The sequence below is a fragment of the Herpailurus yagouaroundi genome, unplaced genomic scaffold, assembly GCF_014898765.1.
Source record: "Herpailurus yagouaroundi ecotype Mexico unplaced genomic scaffold, PumYag 391, whole genome shotgun sequence".
Taxonomy (NCBI): domain Eukaryota; kingdom Metazoa; phylum Chordata; class Mammalia; order Carnivora; family Felidae; genus Herpailurus; species Herpailurus yagouaroundi.
The window spans coordinates 464439-482867 of record NW_024412608.1 but is presented as its reverse complement, the minus strand read 5'-3'; the positions used below and the strand labels follow the sequence as shown (position 1 = coordinate 482867).

General features: G+C 37.6%; 1 protein-coding gene across 2 annotated transcripts in view; it reads left to right on the top strand.

Moving 5' to 3' along the window:
• Window positions 1-18429, top strand: part of COMMD1 (copper metabolism domain containing 1) — a 192435-nt gene that overhangs the window by 125555 nt on the left and 48451 nt on the right. The window lies entirely within an intron of this gene.

Genomic DNA, 18429 nt, shown 5'->3' with positions numbered 1-18429 from the left:
AGAGAGATGGAATGAGAATGAATCCCAAGCAGGCTCCATGCTGCCAGCACAGAGCCCTGACATGGGGCTCGATCTCACGAACCATGAGATCATGACCTGAGCTAAAAATCAAGAGTCTGACACTTAACTGACTGAGCTACCCAGCCTTCCCGACCTCATTTTATTTTTAAGACCAAACAATACTCCAAACCTATTTTACTTTGAAGATTTAGACACTTGAGAAGATTGTCAGGTATCCTCTAACTTTGGAATAAGGAACACTGAGTGTTCAGTCTTTCACGTACTAAACACACACATTTTTAATCAAAGGGGTAAAGCCCTGTCATCCATCATCTCGAGGTTTGCCTATGAGTCAAGAGCCTTTGGGAATACTAGCTAAGCCAGTGACACTGATTATAGCTTTAGGCAAAGGGAATAGTTTATATCTTGGCCATTTGGATATTAAATAAGAATAGCAACTTCTGTTCACTGAAGATGCCTCTACTTAATAATGGCTCAGTAATCTAAGGGTGTCTCATTAAATTCTCAGACTTGAGTTCACTGCCTTATTTCATATTTCTTTGTTAGTTGTCCCCTCTATATTTTAGAACCAAATCTCTTTGAAGTCAGTTTTCAATTCCATAATAATAGGAAAGGTTTTTAGATTTTGTTGTTTTTGTTATTATGTGGTATCTCATATGCTGAAAGTATGTCCCTTTTCCCCTGTCCTTACCTCTAAATTTAAGTTAACTTGAACTTTATTTCTGGAAGTTAGGTCCAACTAAGACTACCTGCCAAATGATTAGAGAAGTAGCAGAATAAACTTTTCTGTATTGTTCTGCATCTAGCTCAAGCTATTCAGGATGTCCTAGAGTTTGAAACACAATGAAACTGAAAGATGGCAAATTGGTGTAAGAGAGAAAGTGAAGGAATACTGTTCTTTTTCATGTGAACAACAAGGAAGAAGTGTAGGTGCTTACTCTGGGAAACTTAACCTAATGAATTCTTTTTTTTTTTTTTTTTTTAATTTTAAAAATAACAGACTTTATTGTCCAGCAATGAAAGTATTCAGAGATGTATTTTTCTACATAACTTATTCTGAGGTGATCAATGTTAAATAAAATATTAATTTTTGTCATCTGCTTCATTTCATGTCTTCTTGACCAGTTCTTCATTTTTCCTTACAATTGCATGCCTTTCAGGCAATGAAAAAACATTTTTTTAAATGTTTATTTATTTATTTTTGAGAGAGAGAGAGCATGAGTGGGGAAGGGGCAGAGAGAGAGGGAGACAGAGAATCCCAGGCAGGCTCCAAGCTGTCAGCACAGAGCCTGACTCGGGGCTCAAACCCACGATCCATGAGATCATGACCTGAGCCGAAACCAAGAGTTGGATGCTCAACTGACTGAGCCACCCAGGTGCACCTTGAGGCGATGAAAAATTTTTGACCGCCATAGTTATGGACTTGAACATTCATCTGTAGCTATGTGTTGGCTCGTTACATGTAGTTGTGTTGTTATTAGTTTTATCACAGCCAACCTGTATGAGGTGTGTTTCTGGAAAATGTCATGACCACCTTCATTCATCTTCACCTCATAGCCTCTGTTGCACTTTAAAGAGCTGGGTGACTGGCCGGGCAGGTGCTGCTGCCCAACCTGCATGGCTGATGGTGCTTCACATGCCCTCCTCCTTCAGTGATGCCTGATTTAAGCCCTAATTAAGTCTTTTTCATCCTTCATATCTCAGATGTCCCTTGATTATGGAGATTTTTCCTTGACTTCCCTTTCTGGGTTAGTTACTTTTGCACTAATTTCCATAGCTCCTCCCTTTCCCTTTTATAATGCCTGTCTCATTTGTAGTTGCTTGTTTAGTTTGTCTCTCACCAGACTTTAAGGGCCACAAAAGTAGGAATTATGCTTTTCTATTCCTTGTAAAATCACAGGTACTTATGGCATCATCAGACATAGTGATGCCAAATATAAACTTGTATTAGTGAACAAAAGAATGGCCAAATGTTATGAGAGGCAAATAATTCTGGGTAAGGACTTGTCTAACTCATTCTCCCCAGAATTGTAGTTCCCTACATGAAGAACTACCCACCAGAATCTTTGAACTATAGTTGACCTTTGAACAACGCTGAGGTTAGGAGCTCTAACCTCTGCCACGTACAGTTGATTATCCATGTATAACTTCTGACTCCCTAAAAACGTAACTACTAATAGCCTACTATTGACTGGAAGCCTTACCGATAACATAAATAGTCAGTTAACACGTATTTTGTTATATGTATTATATACTGTATTCTTATAATAAAATAACCTGGAGAAAAGAAAGTGTTATTAAGAGATTCATAAGGTAGAGGAAAAACATTTATAGTACTATATGCATATTTATTGAAAACATTCTGCATATAAGTGGACATTTGTAGTTCAAACCCATCTTGTTTGAGGTTGGTCAACTGTACTTTGCCTAAGGGGAGATTGAGAGAAGCACCTTAAGGATGAATATGGATGTTTTAAGGAAAGTTAGATGTTTTAAGGAAAGTCCTATATAATTTTCCAATGTAAGGATGGTAACTTACTTTTAATAACAACAGGTGCATTTTTTCCCCTAAATTTTTGTGATGGGCTTTTTGGGTATGTGCATTTTATTTTTCTACTTCTTTCTGGTTAGGCTCTACATCACTATTTTTCTTGGGTACTCATTTCAACTTATGATTTTTGTCTGAGCATTCATTGGTTTGATTTATAAAAGGGATTACAGATTTATAGGTTTTCTGCATAGTAACTAACAGAGTGTGTGTACATTTGTGGGTGGGTAGAGCCTGAAAGATGGGAAAGAAAAAAAAATACTTATTTAAATAACTTTAAACCTTATCTTTAAAAAAATTTTGTTATGTTTATTCATTTTTGAGAGACAGGGTGCAAGCAGGAACAAAAGAATGGCCAAATGTTTGAACAGGGGCAGAGAGAGGGGGGAACACAGAATCCGAAGCAGGCTCCAGCCTCTGAGCTGTCAGCATAGGCAGCTGGAACTCACAATCTGCAGGTGGGGTTCGAACTCACGAACTGTGAGATCATGACCTCATCATGACATGTCGGACGCTCAACTGACTGAGCCACCCAGGCACCCCTGACTTTAAACCATATCTGAAATAATAAGTGTTATTGTTCACAATCGCCCTGTATCACTCACTGTGACATTTAGGAATATTTGTTATGTCATTTCAAGAATATTTTTGTTTTTCTAGAGGGAGGGAGCATCAAAACATTTTCTGCAGAAAAACCATGATCCTCAAGTAGTAAGGTTTTGTTTTTTTGTTATTTTTATGGCCTTCCTGTTGCTAACTTCCAGGTGTCCCTTCTGTCTTTTGGCTGCTCTTTTGTTTGTATTAAATATACCAATAATTGGGGGCGCCTGGGTGGCGCAGTCGGTTAAGCGTCCGACTTCAGCCAGGTCACGATCTCGCGTCCGTGAGTTCGAGCCCCGCGTCAGGCTCTGGGCTGATGGCTCAGAGCCTGGAGCCTGTTTCCGATTCTGTGTCTCCCTCTCTCTCTGCTCCTCCCCCGTTCATGCTCTGTCTCTCTCTGTCCCAAAAATAAATAAACGTTGAAAAAAAAAATTAAAAAAAAAATATACCAATAATTGAATTCTAAAACTCTTGTCAATTTTGGTAGCAAATTTGTAATATTTATTCTTTTCCTTCATTATGATTAATCACAATTAATCAAGACTAGATTTTAATTTGTAGATTTACTTGAATTTGTGGCTTGTGTAACAGAGCTTCATTCTCCAGTTAGTCTTTGTAATAATAGGTAGAAGATGCCATTTTGAAGGGAGAAGTCTTTATCTTATTTCTGGTAACCTTCTAATCCACACCCTGGTTAATCTCTTGCTTTTGCTTTATGTTGATTTCAATTTTTTGTTTTGATCCTTTTTACTGATTTCTTTGGTGGCCTCATTTTTAAAAAGTACCAATTTGGGGTACCTGTCTGGCTCAGTTGGTGGAGCATATGACTCTTGATCTGGGGGTTGTTGAGTTCGAGCCCCATGTTGGGTGGTTAAAATAAACTCTTTAAAAAAGTAAAAAATAAAAAATAAATGAAAAGTACCAATTTAAATTGGAAATTAGGCACAGAATTTAGAAATGGAAAAGTAGCTTTTTCGTATATTTTGTTTGCATAGTGTGAATTCCAAAGTGCTTGCTGATTTTAAGTGTATTCTTGACATCTTTGTGAAATAGATTTTTTTTTAAATGTTTATTTATTTATTTTTGAGAGAAGGAGAGAGAGCAAGCAGGGGATGGGCAGAGAGAGAGGGACAAGCTGGCTCTGTACTGTGAGCACAGAGCCCAATATAGGGCCTGAACTCATGAACTGTGAGATGGTGACCTGAGGTGAAATCAAGAGTTGGACGCTTAACTGACTGAACCACCTAGGCACACCACGAAATAGATTTTAAAGGACTGGAATTATTCTGTTTCTTTTTCTACATTCTTTTTTTTTTTTTTTTAAGGGTAAACTGAGCATTATGATATAGCAGCTAGTGTCAAAGAAAAGTGAAAAGACGTGACAGAATAGGACTTTAGGGACCAGAGTTCCTTTCCTTCTCCTATTCTCTACCAAAGAAACAGTCTGGTAAGAATGTGCTTCTGCTCATTTGTATGTAGGACCTCCAAGGAACAGGCTCCTAACCATGAGAAGAATGACCTATTTTCTTCTGTATAAACTATTAGAGGCCTCTGTCCCTACATTCATGTTGATTTGATTTGTCAGATATTGGAGAACTGGGATTCTTAGGTATTGTTTTTATAGAAGAAGAAATTGAGTCCTAGATAAGTCATATAATTTCATTCTATTCAGCTATCCTTTAGCAAGTGCTAAATACGTAGCTAATCTGTGCTATACAGATGCACCACACAGAATTTGGCTGGATGAGGAGATTAGATAGGCACTGGGTATGCAATTCTGACCAGTAAAGTTTATGATCACATGACTCAAAGGACCACAGACAAAAATACTACACAACTCAGTAAAGGGAAATGAAGCTATCAAGAAAAAAGAGCATGAACTGGTGACTTGAGCTGGACTGTCAAAGAGGGTAGGATTTTCTAGAGCCCCTTGTCTCCTAATGGAACCAGGGTTTGTTATCCATTGTGGTATTCATTGTATGCCATCACTTTATGCCTGAAAATAAAAATTATTGTAGAACTCATCATGAAACAGTTATTGAAGAAGTTAAGCAAAGAGAAAGAGCTTGTGAGTCCTTACATCTGTTCTGTTGGCTTGATCCCCCAAACACCATTCCTTTTCTTTGCATAGAAGCTTAACAACCTAATTCAAAGAATTTAACCAGATTGCAGGTTTGAGGAAAGAAATTTTGATGATTACTTTTCTTCTGTCTCTTCAATTCATGATTTACAAAGCTTTCATGTTTTTCAAATGTTTAGCTCACTGTAGTAGCTCCAATACTAGAGTAGGTAATTAGGTGAACTAATACATGACTTACAAAGATAGGACTAGGCAAGTAAAATTTTTGTGAAGCAAATAGTGTTTGGTGTCTCTGTGTTATCTTTGGATGCAGATTAAATGTGTTGCTCCTACCACCACCCTCAACTGTGGAAATAAAACAGAGTTCCTTGCTTGAGATAGACATTAAGAAACGTTCATTCCATTTTACTGGACACTAGAAAGTATTCAGGGAAGTTAAAAATACATAGTGCCTACTCCCAAGTTCTTTATAATCTGTTTGGAAAGACAAAAATGAAGAACCTAACCTAAGGCTATATATTGCTAGTACTTTATAGTTTATAAGCATTTTTGTCACATACTCTATTTTGTTAGATTCTCAGAATCACCGTACCAGTTGACAGTTGACAGACTAGAAGCTACATGATTTAAGTCAATTTGGATAAGAAACTAAATTACTTGATGTTGAAAGAAACTATAAGAACTACAGTTACTTGATGTTGACCTTAAAAATAAAACAGCCACGGGGCACCTGGGTGGCTCAGTCAGTTGAGTGTCCGACTTCTGCTTAGATCATGATCTCACAGCTCATGGGATCGAGCCCAGCACCAGGCTCTGTGCTGACAGCTTGGAGCCTGAAGCCTGCTTCAGATTCTGACTCTGTCTCTGTCTCTCTCTCTGCCCCTCCCCTGCTCGCACACAGTCTCCCTCTCTCAAATATAAACAAACATTTAAAAAAATAAATAAATAAAACAGCTACTATTTATTTATTTGGGAATAAAAATTTTATTTGGCAAACCATAGGCAAGTTCTGAGAACAAAGAAGAATTCTCTCTTATAGAGAACAGGAGGGAGTTGGGAGGAGCTGTTTACAAACAGAAAGTCTACTGGAGTAAACTGGAAGTTTGAACTGTGGTTGCTTTTCATTGGCTGACTTGTGACAGTCTCTCATTGGCTAGGCTGTTGCTTGGCAAAGAGAAAATCTTCCTCCTGCTGTGGTAGGAAATTATAGGCTTCTTCCTGTTGGTAATGAAAGGTAATGTCTCTTCCTGTTGGGGTCTGCAATCGAGGGTGAGTGGTAAGGCTTGAGAGCTCCTTCTTTTGACCTCCTGACTCTATTTTAAATGAGATTTCCTTGGGGTGTCTGGGTGGCTCAGTCAATTAAGTGTCCAACTTCAGCTCAGGTCATGGTCTCATGGTTTGTGAGTTTGAGCCCCATGTCAGGCTCTGTGCTGACAGCTTGGAGCCTGGTGCCTGCTTGGGATTCTATGTGTCTCTCTCTCTGCCCTTCCCCCCCACCCCTCAAATACAGTAAACATTAAAAAAAATTTTTTTAAATGAGATTTCCTTTACTCACTTACACATAGAATTACTACATTTTATAGTATGGACAATAAATATTAGTGGGCATGCAGGAATGAGAGAAACCGTTATCTATCAGTAGATCTTATTTTATTTTTAATTATTATTATTTTTTTAATTTTTAATTTTTTTAAGTAGGCTTCACACCCAGTGCTGGGCCTAAACTCACAACCCTGAGATTAAGATTGAGCTGAGATGAAAAGTCGGATGCTTAAGCGACTGAGCCACAAAGGTATCCCTCATCAGTAGATTTTAGGAGGTTCACAAACTCCCTGAAATTATGTGGCCAAGTTTGTGTGTAAGTGCATTTTCCTAGGAAGAGGATTCATCAGATTTTTTTTCTTTTCTTTTTCCTTCAGTTGATGTGTAATAGCCATTTATTTAATCAGATTTTGAAAGTAAGTCTGTGTCTCCAAGAAAGAGTTTTAAAACTACTTGTCTAGATTATTTGGAGAACACTGAAGAGAGTGAGGCCTTGATATGGTAGCTGAACAATAAGGCAAACAAAGAGAGCATCTACCCAAAAAGATGACAGCACCTAAAATTTCTTCTTTCTTCTTTACATAGTAGTTCCCTGAGTTCTTAGATCTTCAGCACAGATTCCTGATGGGGTTTACCTTCTTTCTGATGCTAATTTCCCATGGCATTGTTCCTGCTTCCCTTTGCTATCCCCCTTTTTCCAAGAGTCATAATTGGTTTGGAAAAGAGAGGTTACATCATAGGTCTTAATAATTAATTTTTAGATAATTACTTACCTAGTATAATTTTTTTCTAGTTAAAGTGAGAAATAAGAAATGATAACACATATAGTAGCAATCATGGTAGTTTAACCTGAAAATTGAATAATTAATTACTCAATTAATGAAAGTTAATAGCTTTCATTATCAACAGGAAGGGTATAGTATCCACATGTTTTAGCTCATTTAACAAATATTGTCGAACACTATCATAGCCCAGAAACTGCTACAAATACAATAGCCAGGAGAAACAGACTTGACCCTTATTCACATGGAGCTTTCAAAACAAATTCCACAAATATGTCTATAATTTATAAACTCGGTTATACTCTTCAGTGTGTCTTTTTGGGAAAATGCCTAATAAGATCATTGACCTGTAATGATAGGACCCCTTTCTGATAGTTGTTCTTTTCCTAGATCCGTGGTTCTCCTCAGGGCTTGCAGCAGAGGGGTTGCCCCCAGAGCGTATTTGGCAATGTCAGGGAATCAGTTTTGGTTGTCCCAGCTGGGGAGATGCTACTGACATCTAGTAGGAAGAGACCAGGGATGATGTTGAACTTCCCATGATACACAGGAATTCCCTCCATAATAAGGGATTATCCAGCCCAAAGTGTCAATAGTGCTGAGATGAAGAAACCCTGTCCCGAACGGACATTTCAAAGTAAATTAACAGGGGTGCCTTGGTGACTCAGTCAGTTAAGCGTCCAACTCTTGATTTCTGCTCACGTTATGATCTCACAGTTTGTGAGTTCGAGCCTCGTGTCAGGCTCCCTGCTGACAGTACTGAGCTTGCTTGGGATTCTCTGTCTTCCTCTCTCTCTCTTTCTCTTTGCCCCTCCCCTGCTCACTCTCGATCTCTCTCAAAATACATAAACATTAAAAAAAATTAAATGAACAATCAAAGTTGCTGAAATGCCTTAATAAGAAAGAGGCAGGGCTTCCTCAGGCATTTTAGTACTGCAATATCATGCTACCCTAAACACCCTCTAGTGTTTCCTCATTAAAGGGTTTCAGCCTTTATTAAAAGACCCTCTGATATGCCCATACTCTGCTTTTGGTTCATCTCATTGTATGTGGTTAATGTAATAGGGGATAATGGCTTGGATTTGAAGTTTGGAACTATGGTTTCCATTAAAAACATTACCCAGGGCGCCTGGGTGGCTCAGTGGATTAAGCGTCCAACTTTGACTCAGGTCATGATCTCACTATTTGTGAGTTTGAGCCCTGTATCAGGCTCTCTGCTGGCAGCACAGATCTGCTTTGGATCTTCTGTCCCCCCTCTCTACTCTTCCCCTGCTCGCACGCACTCGTCCCCCCTCTCTACCCTTCCCCTGTTCGCATGCACTCTCTCTCAAAAATAAACATTAAAAAAATATTCAAAATGTAGCAGTATGATTAATATATTCCTATTGTTGTGATCTCTTATTGTCAATATTTCCTGAATTGCATGAATATATCTAACAGGTAAATCCAAAAACATCTTCATTGTAGACTAACGTATAGGAAGGACTTAGAAGGGAATCAACATAGGTGTTTATTCTTAAATGAATACTCTGTAACAGTGCTTCATGTGCATATGAACACCTATAAATCATATTAAAATGTAGGCTCAGTACATCTGAGGTGAGGCCTGAGATTCTGTATTTCTATCAAGCTTTTGGGTGGCTGGATGAAGCCATCTAGCCAAAGCTAGATGAAGCATTAGATCATAGCACAAAATAAGTATGCTTGAAGTGTCACTATTCTCCCAACAGAGAGGAAGATTAATTTTTAAAAGGCTTTTTACTGCTTTCAAGTTATTCATAGTTTCACTGTTCAGTTATAAAAATGATAAAACTAATGTTGGAGAAAATTTGAAACACAGAAAAAAGAGAAATCTCTAGTACTGATTTCCACCACCCCAGTGAAGTTGCTAGTATTTTGTTTATTTTCTTTCACTTACCTTATCCTAAGAGTTTTAAAAAGTGTATTCTTAAACCTAATGTATGCATTATACATATTTATGTTTGCTTTTATTGAAAAAAAGGCAGGAAAACATTTTTTCTCACTAGCCCTCTCTCCTACTGCATTATATTGTTTAGCTTTGAATAATACAGTTTAGGAAAGAATTTATCACTTAGGAAGAGGGATAAAGGATCACATGCCTTGCTGTAAAGTCTTCATTTTATAAGATGACTTATGTCATTTGATGGTTAAAAACATATGTTCTTATTATTGGAAAAAACAAAGCTGAGAAAAGTCTGTCTCTTTAAATTTGATTTTCTTTTTCCTTGGAGATGTATAACTGGTACTCTGGAACTTTACCTAGTCAAGGGACATACCATTGCTATTTGAAATTGGATATATTTTATTTCCCTAAGGAACTAGACTTCCTTATAGTGGGAAGATTGGTCACAAATGTGAAGTTAAGGTGCAAGTGTACCTTGATATGTGCAAGTACTAAAAATCTGTGAGTTGAATGCTTGGGATTGTAATTCTTATTTTCCATTTACTTATGTTATTGGTTCAGAAATGCACTCTAATGATAAGTTTACAAAGAAATTTACAGATTATTAGAGAAAATACCCTTTGCTCTATGCTTTTGATGCAGTTTATCTTATTTCCTACTCACCTTAAGGCTCAGTATATCTGATAGGCTTCTAGATTGACAATTAGTTTATACTCTGGAGTCTTTGATTTAAAAAAAATTTTTTTTTAATGTTTATTTTTGAGAGAGAGAGAGCATGGGTTGGAGGAGGGACAGAGAGAGAGAGAGGGAGATACAGAATCCAATATGGGGCTTGAACCCACAAACTGTGAGACCATAACCTGAACTGAAGTTGGACCCTCAACCAACTGAGCCCCCCAGGCACCCCAGTTTTTTTTATTATTTTAAAAGTCCTTTTAACTTCTAAGCCGTTTGAGGCCTCTAAAGTTTCAGTGAATCATATAGACTTCTCTAATCCCCATTTATAATTTGTAGAAAGCATCAGCTTTTTTTTTTAATTATAAAGTCATTTTGCAGTTGTAAGATATTTTATTGTTGTATTGAAAAGTTTGCCATTTTTTCATATTGTACTTTGTCATTTTAAGTCAGTGATTGATCAATTGATTTTAAACCTAAATTCTTTTTTTTTAAGATTATTTATTTTGAGAGAGAGAGAGAGAGAGAGAGAGAGAGAGGGAGGGAGGGAGAGAGAGAATCCCAAGCAGGCTCAGTGATGTCAGCGTGGAGCCCAATGTGGTGGGGCTCAAGCTAATGAACCATAAGATCACGACCTGAGCCAAAATCAAGAGTTAGATGCTTAACCAACTGAGCTACTCAGGTGCCCCATCAGTGATTTATAACATACTTTCTTCCGCTTATCTTCAGTCTTTGTCTTCTATGACATTTAAATCTTTCAAGCCTCTTGATACTTTTCTTTAAATTAACAAATTTCTGACAGTGATTATATAGTGTATCCTATTGGTTATTTAGCCCTGTTATGCTGAGAGTGATTCTTTTACAGATTTTCTTAGATGTGACTCTTTCAGGAATTGATTTTTAAGTCTCCTATGGTTATATCATAATTGGTTCCATTTGGGCCTCCAGGAATTGATTGAAAGCCACACTGTAAATAGTCCAAAGGTTTTTAAAGCCATATGTTCAGTAAAGTCTGTTAATGGTTCGCTAAGCTCATGTACTCTGTCAAGTGTTCAACGTGATTAAGCTTCATAGCAACTATCAGCCTTCTGTGAATATGCCAAAGACTTAGCTCATTCACTTAGCTGAGTTTCCTCTTTAAAAGACTCTTATTTATGCTATACAAACAACTCTTCAGATCTGCCTCATTATATTGGAGGAATAATAATTAAAATTTCCTCACCTCTTTTCTTAGAGAATATGTTATCCTCTCATTCTGCTTTAGTGAGGTGACTCTACAACTCAATCAAAAGGAATCTCTTTACCATCCTGTTTTTCTTTACTTAGTGTATTAGGTGGTATTATATTCAGCTGTTAGTCACAGAGATCCTAATTAACAAAGACTTTAAGAAGAGTTTATTTCTCTTTTATGTGAAAGTTCCAAGATAGGCTTTCTTGGTTCTACTTAGACCTCAGAGTCCCAGACTTTTCCCTTGGATCATTCCATTGCCCCTGGGGTGTGATCCTTGTCCTCATGGCCCAAGAAGACATATATTCACATCTCAGGCGATAGGATGCAGGAAAGAGTCAAAGAAGAAAGGAACAAAAGGTATGTATTTTTTATCCTTTAAGAAAGATTCTTTGAAGCTGCCACAGTTATTCTTCCATTTATATTCTGTTGGTTAGAACTTAGACACATGGTCATATTTAGCTGCAAGGAAGGGAAAGACATGCTTCTTTTGTTTAAGTTTATTTATTTATTTTGAGAGAGAGAGAGTGTGTGTGTGAGCACATGTGAGCCTGGGAGGGGCAGAGAGAAAGGGGAACACAGAATCCGAAGCAGGCTCTGCCCTGTCAGTACAGAGCCCGATGCAGGTGATCTCACAAATCTGTGAGATCACAACCTGAGCCCAGATCAAGAGTCGGACACTCAGTCAACAGAGCCAAAAGACATGTTTTTTTAATTTGGGTAGCTACATGTCCAATTTATTACCATGGAAGAAGGGATGATGGATATCAAGGAATAGATAGCAATTTGTCACACTAACCATAATATCTGTTTAATTTACTGTCAGTGAGTAGAAAAAATTTCAACATAGTTTATCCCAATTTTAGTATAATGACTGTGATATTATTGATAAGAACTTTGGTTACAGTTGACTATGAAATTAGGCAGAAGAAATAGAACTGACATGAGCTTTGTCAGTATATTCACATAGCTCTTCTCTTTTCTAATTTCCATATTACCATACTGTTTATCTTTTCACTAATCACTGCAGTGTCCAAAAGCACAGCTGACCAGAAGTCATGTTAATGTAAGATCCTTCTAGCTTCAGACTCCTGGACATGAAACCAAGACTGATTTGAGAGTATCATCTTGGGGCCCCTGGGTGGCTCAGTTGGTTGAGTGCTGACTCCTGATTTTGGCTAGGGACATGATCCAGGGTCGTCAGATTGAGTCCTGTGTCAGGCCCCACGCTAAGCGTGGGGCCTGGTTGGGATTCTCTCTCTCTCTCTCTCTCTCTCTCTCTCTCTCTGTCTCTTTCTCTTTCTCTCTCTCTCTCCCCCCCTCCCCACCCTCCCTGCCCCTCTCCCCTGCTTGTGTTCTTTCTCTCTTAAAAAATTAAAAAATAAGTCTCATTCTCAATACCTTTTGTAATTCTATCTCACCTCTTTAGAAAGGTATGTGCTCCTGAATACATCAGAATATTAAAATGTGAGGGGCGCCTGGGTGGCGCAGTCGGTTAAGCGTCTGACTTCAGCCAGGTCACGATCTCACGGTCCGTGAGTTCGAGCCCCGCGTCAGGCTCTGGGCTGATGGCTTGGAGCCTGGAGCCTGTTTCCGATTCTGTGTCTCCCTCTCTCTCTGCCCCTCCCCCGTTCATGGTCTGTCTCTCTCTGTCCCAAAAATAAAAAATAAAAATGTTGAAAAAAAAATTAAAAAAAAAAGAATATTAAAATGTGAGTCACAAAATAATGAGAAGAAGATGAGTGTGGGAGCAGGGAAAAAAAGGTTTTAATAGCAAAGTTTTCCTAGTAATGCAGGGCTTGTAAGGCAGTATACTATCCATAGAAACAACACGGAATTGTGAGACATTAGGATCCCTGGAAAAGAAATGAAGACCAAGAGCAGCTAATGGGAAATAATTTGCCCCTATATTTTGGAAAGTACTTACCTTGCCCTCTTTTTAAGTGTCTAATTTTTATTAATAGGGCTTTGTACAACGAAAAGAAATGGGCTGATGCTTCCACCTTGCTTTTCCAGTGGATGAGAGGCAACATTTTGACTCCTGATGATCCAGATGTATTTTTGAAGCTAATGAGCAGACTCTTAAGGTTGGGATTCTGAGGAAAAAGAATAGAGAAGGCCAGTTACTTCTTTTCAGTTGTCTGACTTAGCTTAATGAGTTCCTATGGAAAAGACTTGCTTCAGCAATTAAATTTCAGGGATGACTGAAATGGTTGACTTGGCTATAATGCAGTCCAGGAAGATCACATTTGATCAGATTTCAAGGAGCAGTGGGCATGTCTCTGGATATCACATTGATGTTTATTTACCCTTGACCCCAGAGAAAAGAGCTTTATGTGAATGAGGTATTGGTTGTCATATTTTTTATGTACATAGAGTGGTTATATATTGTTGAATGTTTAATTTTAATTTCTGTTCATTTAAAATGATGCCTGGAGGGGGCACCTGGGTGGCTCAGTTGGTTGAGCGGCTCTGGTCATGATCTCATAGTTCGTGGTTTCGAGCCCCGCGTAGGGCTCCATGCTTACAGCTCGAAGCCTGGAGCCTGTTTCGGATTCTGTGTCTCCCTCTCTCTCTGCCCCTCCCCAGCTTGCACTCTCCCTCTTTGTCTCTCTCAAGAGTGAATAAATATTAAAGAAAAAAAAAATTTTTTTTTTAAATGACCCCTGGGGGGGGGGGGGGGGGGCGGCGCCTGGGTGGCTCAGTCGGTTAAACGGCCGACTTCGGCCCAGCTCATGATCTTGTGATCCGTGAGTTCAAGCCCCGTGTCAGGCTCTGTGCTGACCACTCAGAGCCTGGAGCCTGTTTCAGATTCTGTGTCTTCCTCTCTCTGACCCTCCCCCGTTCATGCTCTGTCTCTCTCTGTCTCAAAAATAAGTAAACGTTAAAAAAATAATAATAATTAAAAAAAATAAATTAAAAAAAAATGACACCTGGGGGAGCCTGGGTGGCTTAGTCAGTTAAACGTTGGACTCTTGGTTTGGGCTCAGGTCATGATCTTACAGTTTGGGAGTTTGAACCCTGCACTGGGCTCTGTGCTGTCAGCTCCATGTCTGCTTGGGATTCTCTCTCTCACCCTCTCTCCCTGCCCCTCCCACGCCCACACTCTTTCTTTCTCAAAATAAATAAATAGACTTAAAAAAAAAAAAAGTCTCTTTAAAATGAAGCCTGGAGGTCTGCCTGGCTGGTTCAGTTGGTGGAGCTTGGAGCTCTTGATCTTGTTTTTGAGTTCGAGCCCCATGCTGGGTTTAGAGATTACTTAAAAATAAAATCTTTAGGAGCACATGGGTGGCTCAGGTCATGTGTGGCTCAGGTCATGGGTGGCTCAGGTCATGATCTCCCAGTTCTTGAGTTCAAGCCCAGCGTCAGGCTCTGTGCTGACAGCTCAGAGCCTGGAGCCTCTTTTGGATTCTGTGTCTCCCTCTCTCTCTGGCCTTCTCCAGCTAGTGGGCTGTCTCTCTCTCAAAAATAAACATTAAAAAAATAATAAAAATAAAATCTTAAAAAATAAATAAATAAAATGAGGGCTGGAAAACTAAGAGTTTTAGTGTTCTTTATTAAATTGCAGATCTTTTAGAAATAATTCTAAGGCAAGCTGAAAGGCACATTTCCTACTCATGGAGCACTTTTGGGTATCTCTAAGTGTTTTAAAAATAATTTTTGTAGGGGCACCTGGGTGGTTCAGTCGGTTAAGCATTTGACTTTGGCTCAGGTCACGATCTCATGGCTCATGAGTTGAGCCCCGCGTCAGGCTCTGTGCTGACAGCTCAGAGCCTGGAGCCTGCTTCAGATTCTGTGTCTCCCTCCCTTGCTCACTCTCCTTACGTGCGCACGTATTCTCTCTCTCTCTCTCTCTCTCTCTCTCTATCTCTCTCTGTCTCTCTCTAAAAAATAAATAAACATCAAAAAAAAATCACAGATTAGTATGAGACTTCATTTAAATGTAATCACAGTATTTTTTTGTGATAGGCTTCTATCAGTATGTTTTTGAGATTCATTATATTGTTGCATGTGTCAGTAGTTCATCCCTTTTCATTACTGAGTAGTATTACATTGCGGGAATGCACCATAGCTTATTCATCCATACTATAGCTGGCCATCCAGGGTGTTTGCAATTTTTGGCTATGAGATATATAATAGCTGAACACTATAATATAATTTACAGTTATCTGTATATGTATATGTGTGTGATCTTGTAATATTAAACTACCTTGTATTTCTAGCTCAAGATATATTATCTTTTTAATATTACTGGATTTGATTTGCTAATGTTCTCTTAAGGTTTTTTGCATTTATGTTTATGAAGAATTTTATTTAAAGCTATTAATTTCTTTTTGGGCTTTTTCAAAATTTAACACAAATTTTCAAATGTTGCATTTTCATTATTCAGCTCAAAATACTGTCTAATTAACCTTGTGATTTCTTCTTGATTCATGGTTTATTTGAAAATATTGTGTTTAATTTCCAAATACTTGATGTTCTTCTAGGCATGTTATTAATACTTAATGATGTAATTCAGTATGTTCAGAGAATATATTCTATATAAGTTTTCAACAAATATTTTGATATTTAATGACACTTACCTTCTAGTATTTGATCTATATTGTTGAATAGATCATGCACATTTGAAGAGATATGTTGTCTAGATTGTCTGGAGTCTTCTACAAATGTTAATTACATTAATCTGGTTAATAGTCCTATTCACATAATCTATGTCCATGCTGATTTTTTGTTTTGTTTTTTGTCTAGTCATTATTTCAATTACCATGAGAAAGGTGTTAAGTCCACAATCATCATAGTTGAGAGTTTTAAAAAAATCTTTTTTTCCCTTTAATTCTCTCAAATTTTCTTTTTGTAGGTTAAAACTCTGTATCAGACATATACACATTTATGATTTCATTATGAAGTATCACTTTATCTTTGGTAATACTCTTTCTTAGAGTCTCTTTTTTTTTTTTAATTTTTTTTTTAACGTTTATTTATTTTTGGGACAGAGAGAGACAGAGCATGAACGGGGGAGGAGCAGAGAGAGAGGGAGACACAGAATCGGAAACAGGCTCCAGGCTCTGAGCCATCAGCCCAGAGCCCGACGCGGGGTTCGAACTCACGGACCGCGAGATCGTGACCTGGCTGAAGTCGGACGCTTAAGTGACTGCGCCACCCAGGCGCCCCTCTTAGAGTCTCTTTTACCTGATAATAATATAGCCACTCCAGCATTCTTATGCTTTCCTTTTACATCATATATCTAAGCATTGCTTTTGACCTGTCTTCATCTTTGAAGATGTATCTGTTTAAACAGCATATAGGTTAGTCTTGCTTTTGAAGTTCTTCATCCATTTATGTTTAGTGTAAGTATTGATACAGTTGGAGTTAGTTGACTTGTTTTTCTTTTTACCCCAGTTTTCTCCATCTACCTTTTAAAAATTTCTTTTTATCTTTTGTGATTTCTTTTGACTTGACAATTTTTTTTGGACTATTCTATTCTAATTTCCCTATTGGCATTTTAGCTACATCTCTTTAAATGGTTACACTAGAGATTGCATTTATATCCTTAATTTTTCACAGTATATTTAAAATTAAACTATACCATTTTGTGTAAAAAATGACTTACAAGTATAGAATTCTGTTTATGTCTCATCTTTTATGCAGTAATTATTATAACTTTTTATCTTCATATGTGATAGCCCATATTTCAGTGTTATAACTTTTGCTTTAAGTAGCCATATATATTCTTAAGAAGTTAAGAGAGAATAAAACATAGCTTTATATTTAATCATATTTTTACTCTTCATTTCTTTTTGAAGATCTCTTTCTCCTGTCTGGTTTACTTTCTCATCAGTTTGATGAATTTCCTGTAGCATTTCTTGCTGTGCAGGTATATGAGCAGTGAGTTTGCTTAGTTTTTATTTATATGAAAATATCTTTATTCATATTTATTCTTGATAGATATGCAGGACTTTATATCTGTTGTTCCACTGTTTTAGATTTCCATTGTTTTTCCAATGCAACATCAGTTGTGTATTATATAATGTGCCATTTTTCATTGGCTACCTTCTCTTTATGTTTAGCTGTCAGCAGTTTGAATATGCTGTGTGTGTGTGTGAGTGTGTGTGTGTGGATTTCTTTGTATTTTGTCCTTGGGTTTATTGTTTTTCTTGAACTTGTACATTTATACCTTCAAAAAATTTGGGAAACTTTTGACTATTATTTTTTCAAGTAATTTTTCTGCCTCACTTTTCTTATGGAAGTCCATTTACAAGTATGTTAAATGGTTTAATATTGTCCTAGCTGGTCCTCAGTTTCTTTTTTACTCCTCCCCTTTTTTTTTTCAATTTTTTCCCCTCTGTTCTTCAAACTGGATAATTTCTATCAATTTGTCTTCAAGTTAACTGACCCTTCTTTTATCTCCAATCTGCTACTTTCCCCATTTATTGCACTTTTTACTTCAGATACTATATTTTTTAGTTTTTGGATTTCAGTTTGGCTGTTTTATAGTTTTTATTTCTCTGCTGAGATTTCTTATCTGTGTGTCAGTTTCAAACATCTTTTTCTTTACATTTTTAAATACTGGTGTCATCATAGCTATATCTACTAATTCCAACAGCTGGATTATTCCAAGTGTGGTCTCTCCATTGCCCTTTTTTTGTTGTTGTTGTTAAGTTTATTTATTTATTTTGAGAGAGAGAGAAAAAGAGAGAGTATGTGTATGTGTACGCCAGCGGACTAGCAGGGAAGGGCAGGAGAGGGGAGAGAATCTCAAACAGGCTCCATGCTGTCAGCACAGAGCTGGATGCAGGGCTCAAACTCATGACCCATGAGATCATGACCTGAGCAGAAACCTAGAGCCAGATGTTTAACCAACTGAGCCACCCAGGTATCCCTCCATTGTCCTTTCTTTTGAGTATGTTACATTTCTGTTTCTGAAGAAACATCTTGTTTGTTCATATGTCTAATAATTTTATTGTATAATGGACATTATGAATAATGCATTGTAAGTACTATGGAATCTATTATGATTCTCTAAGGAATGTT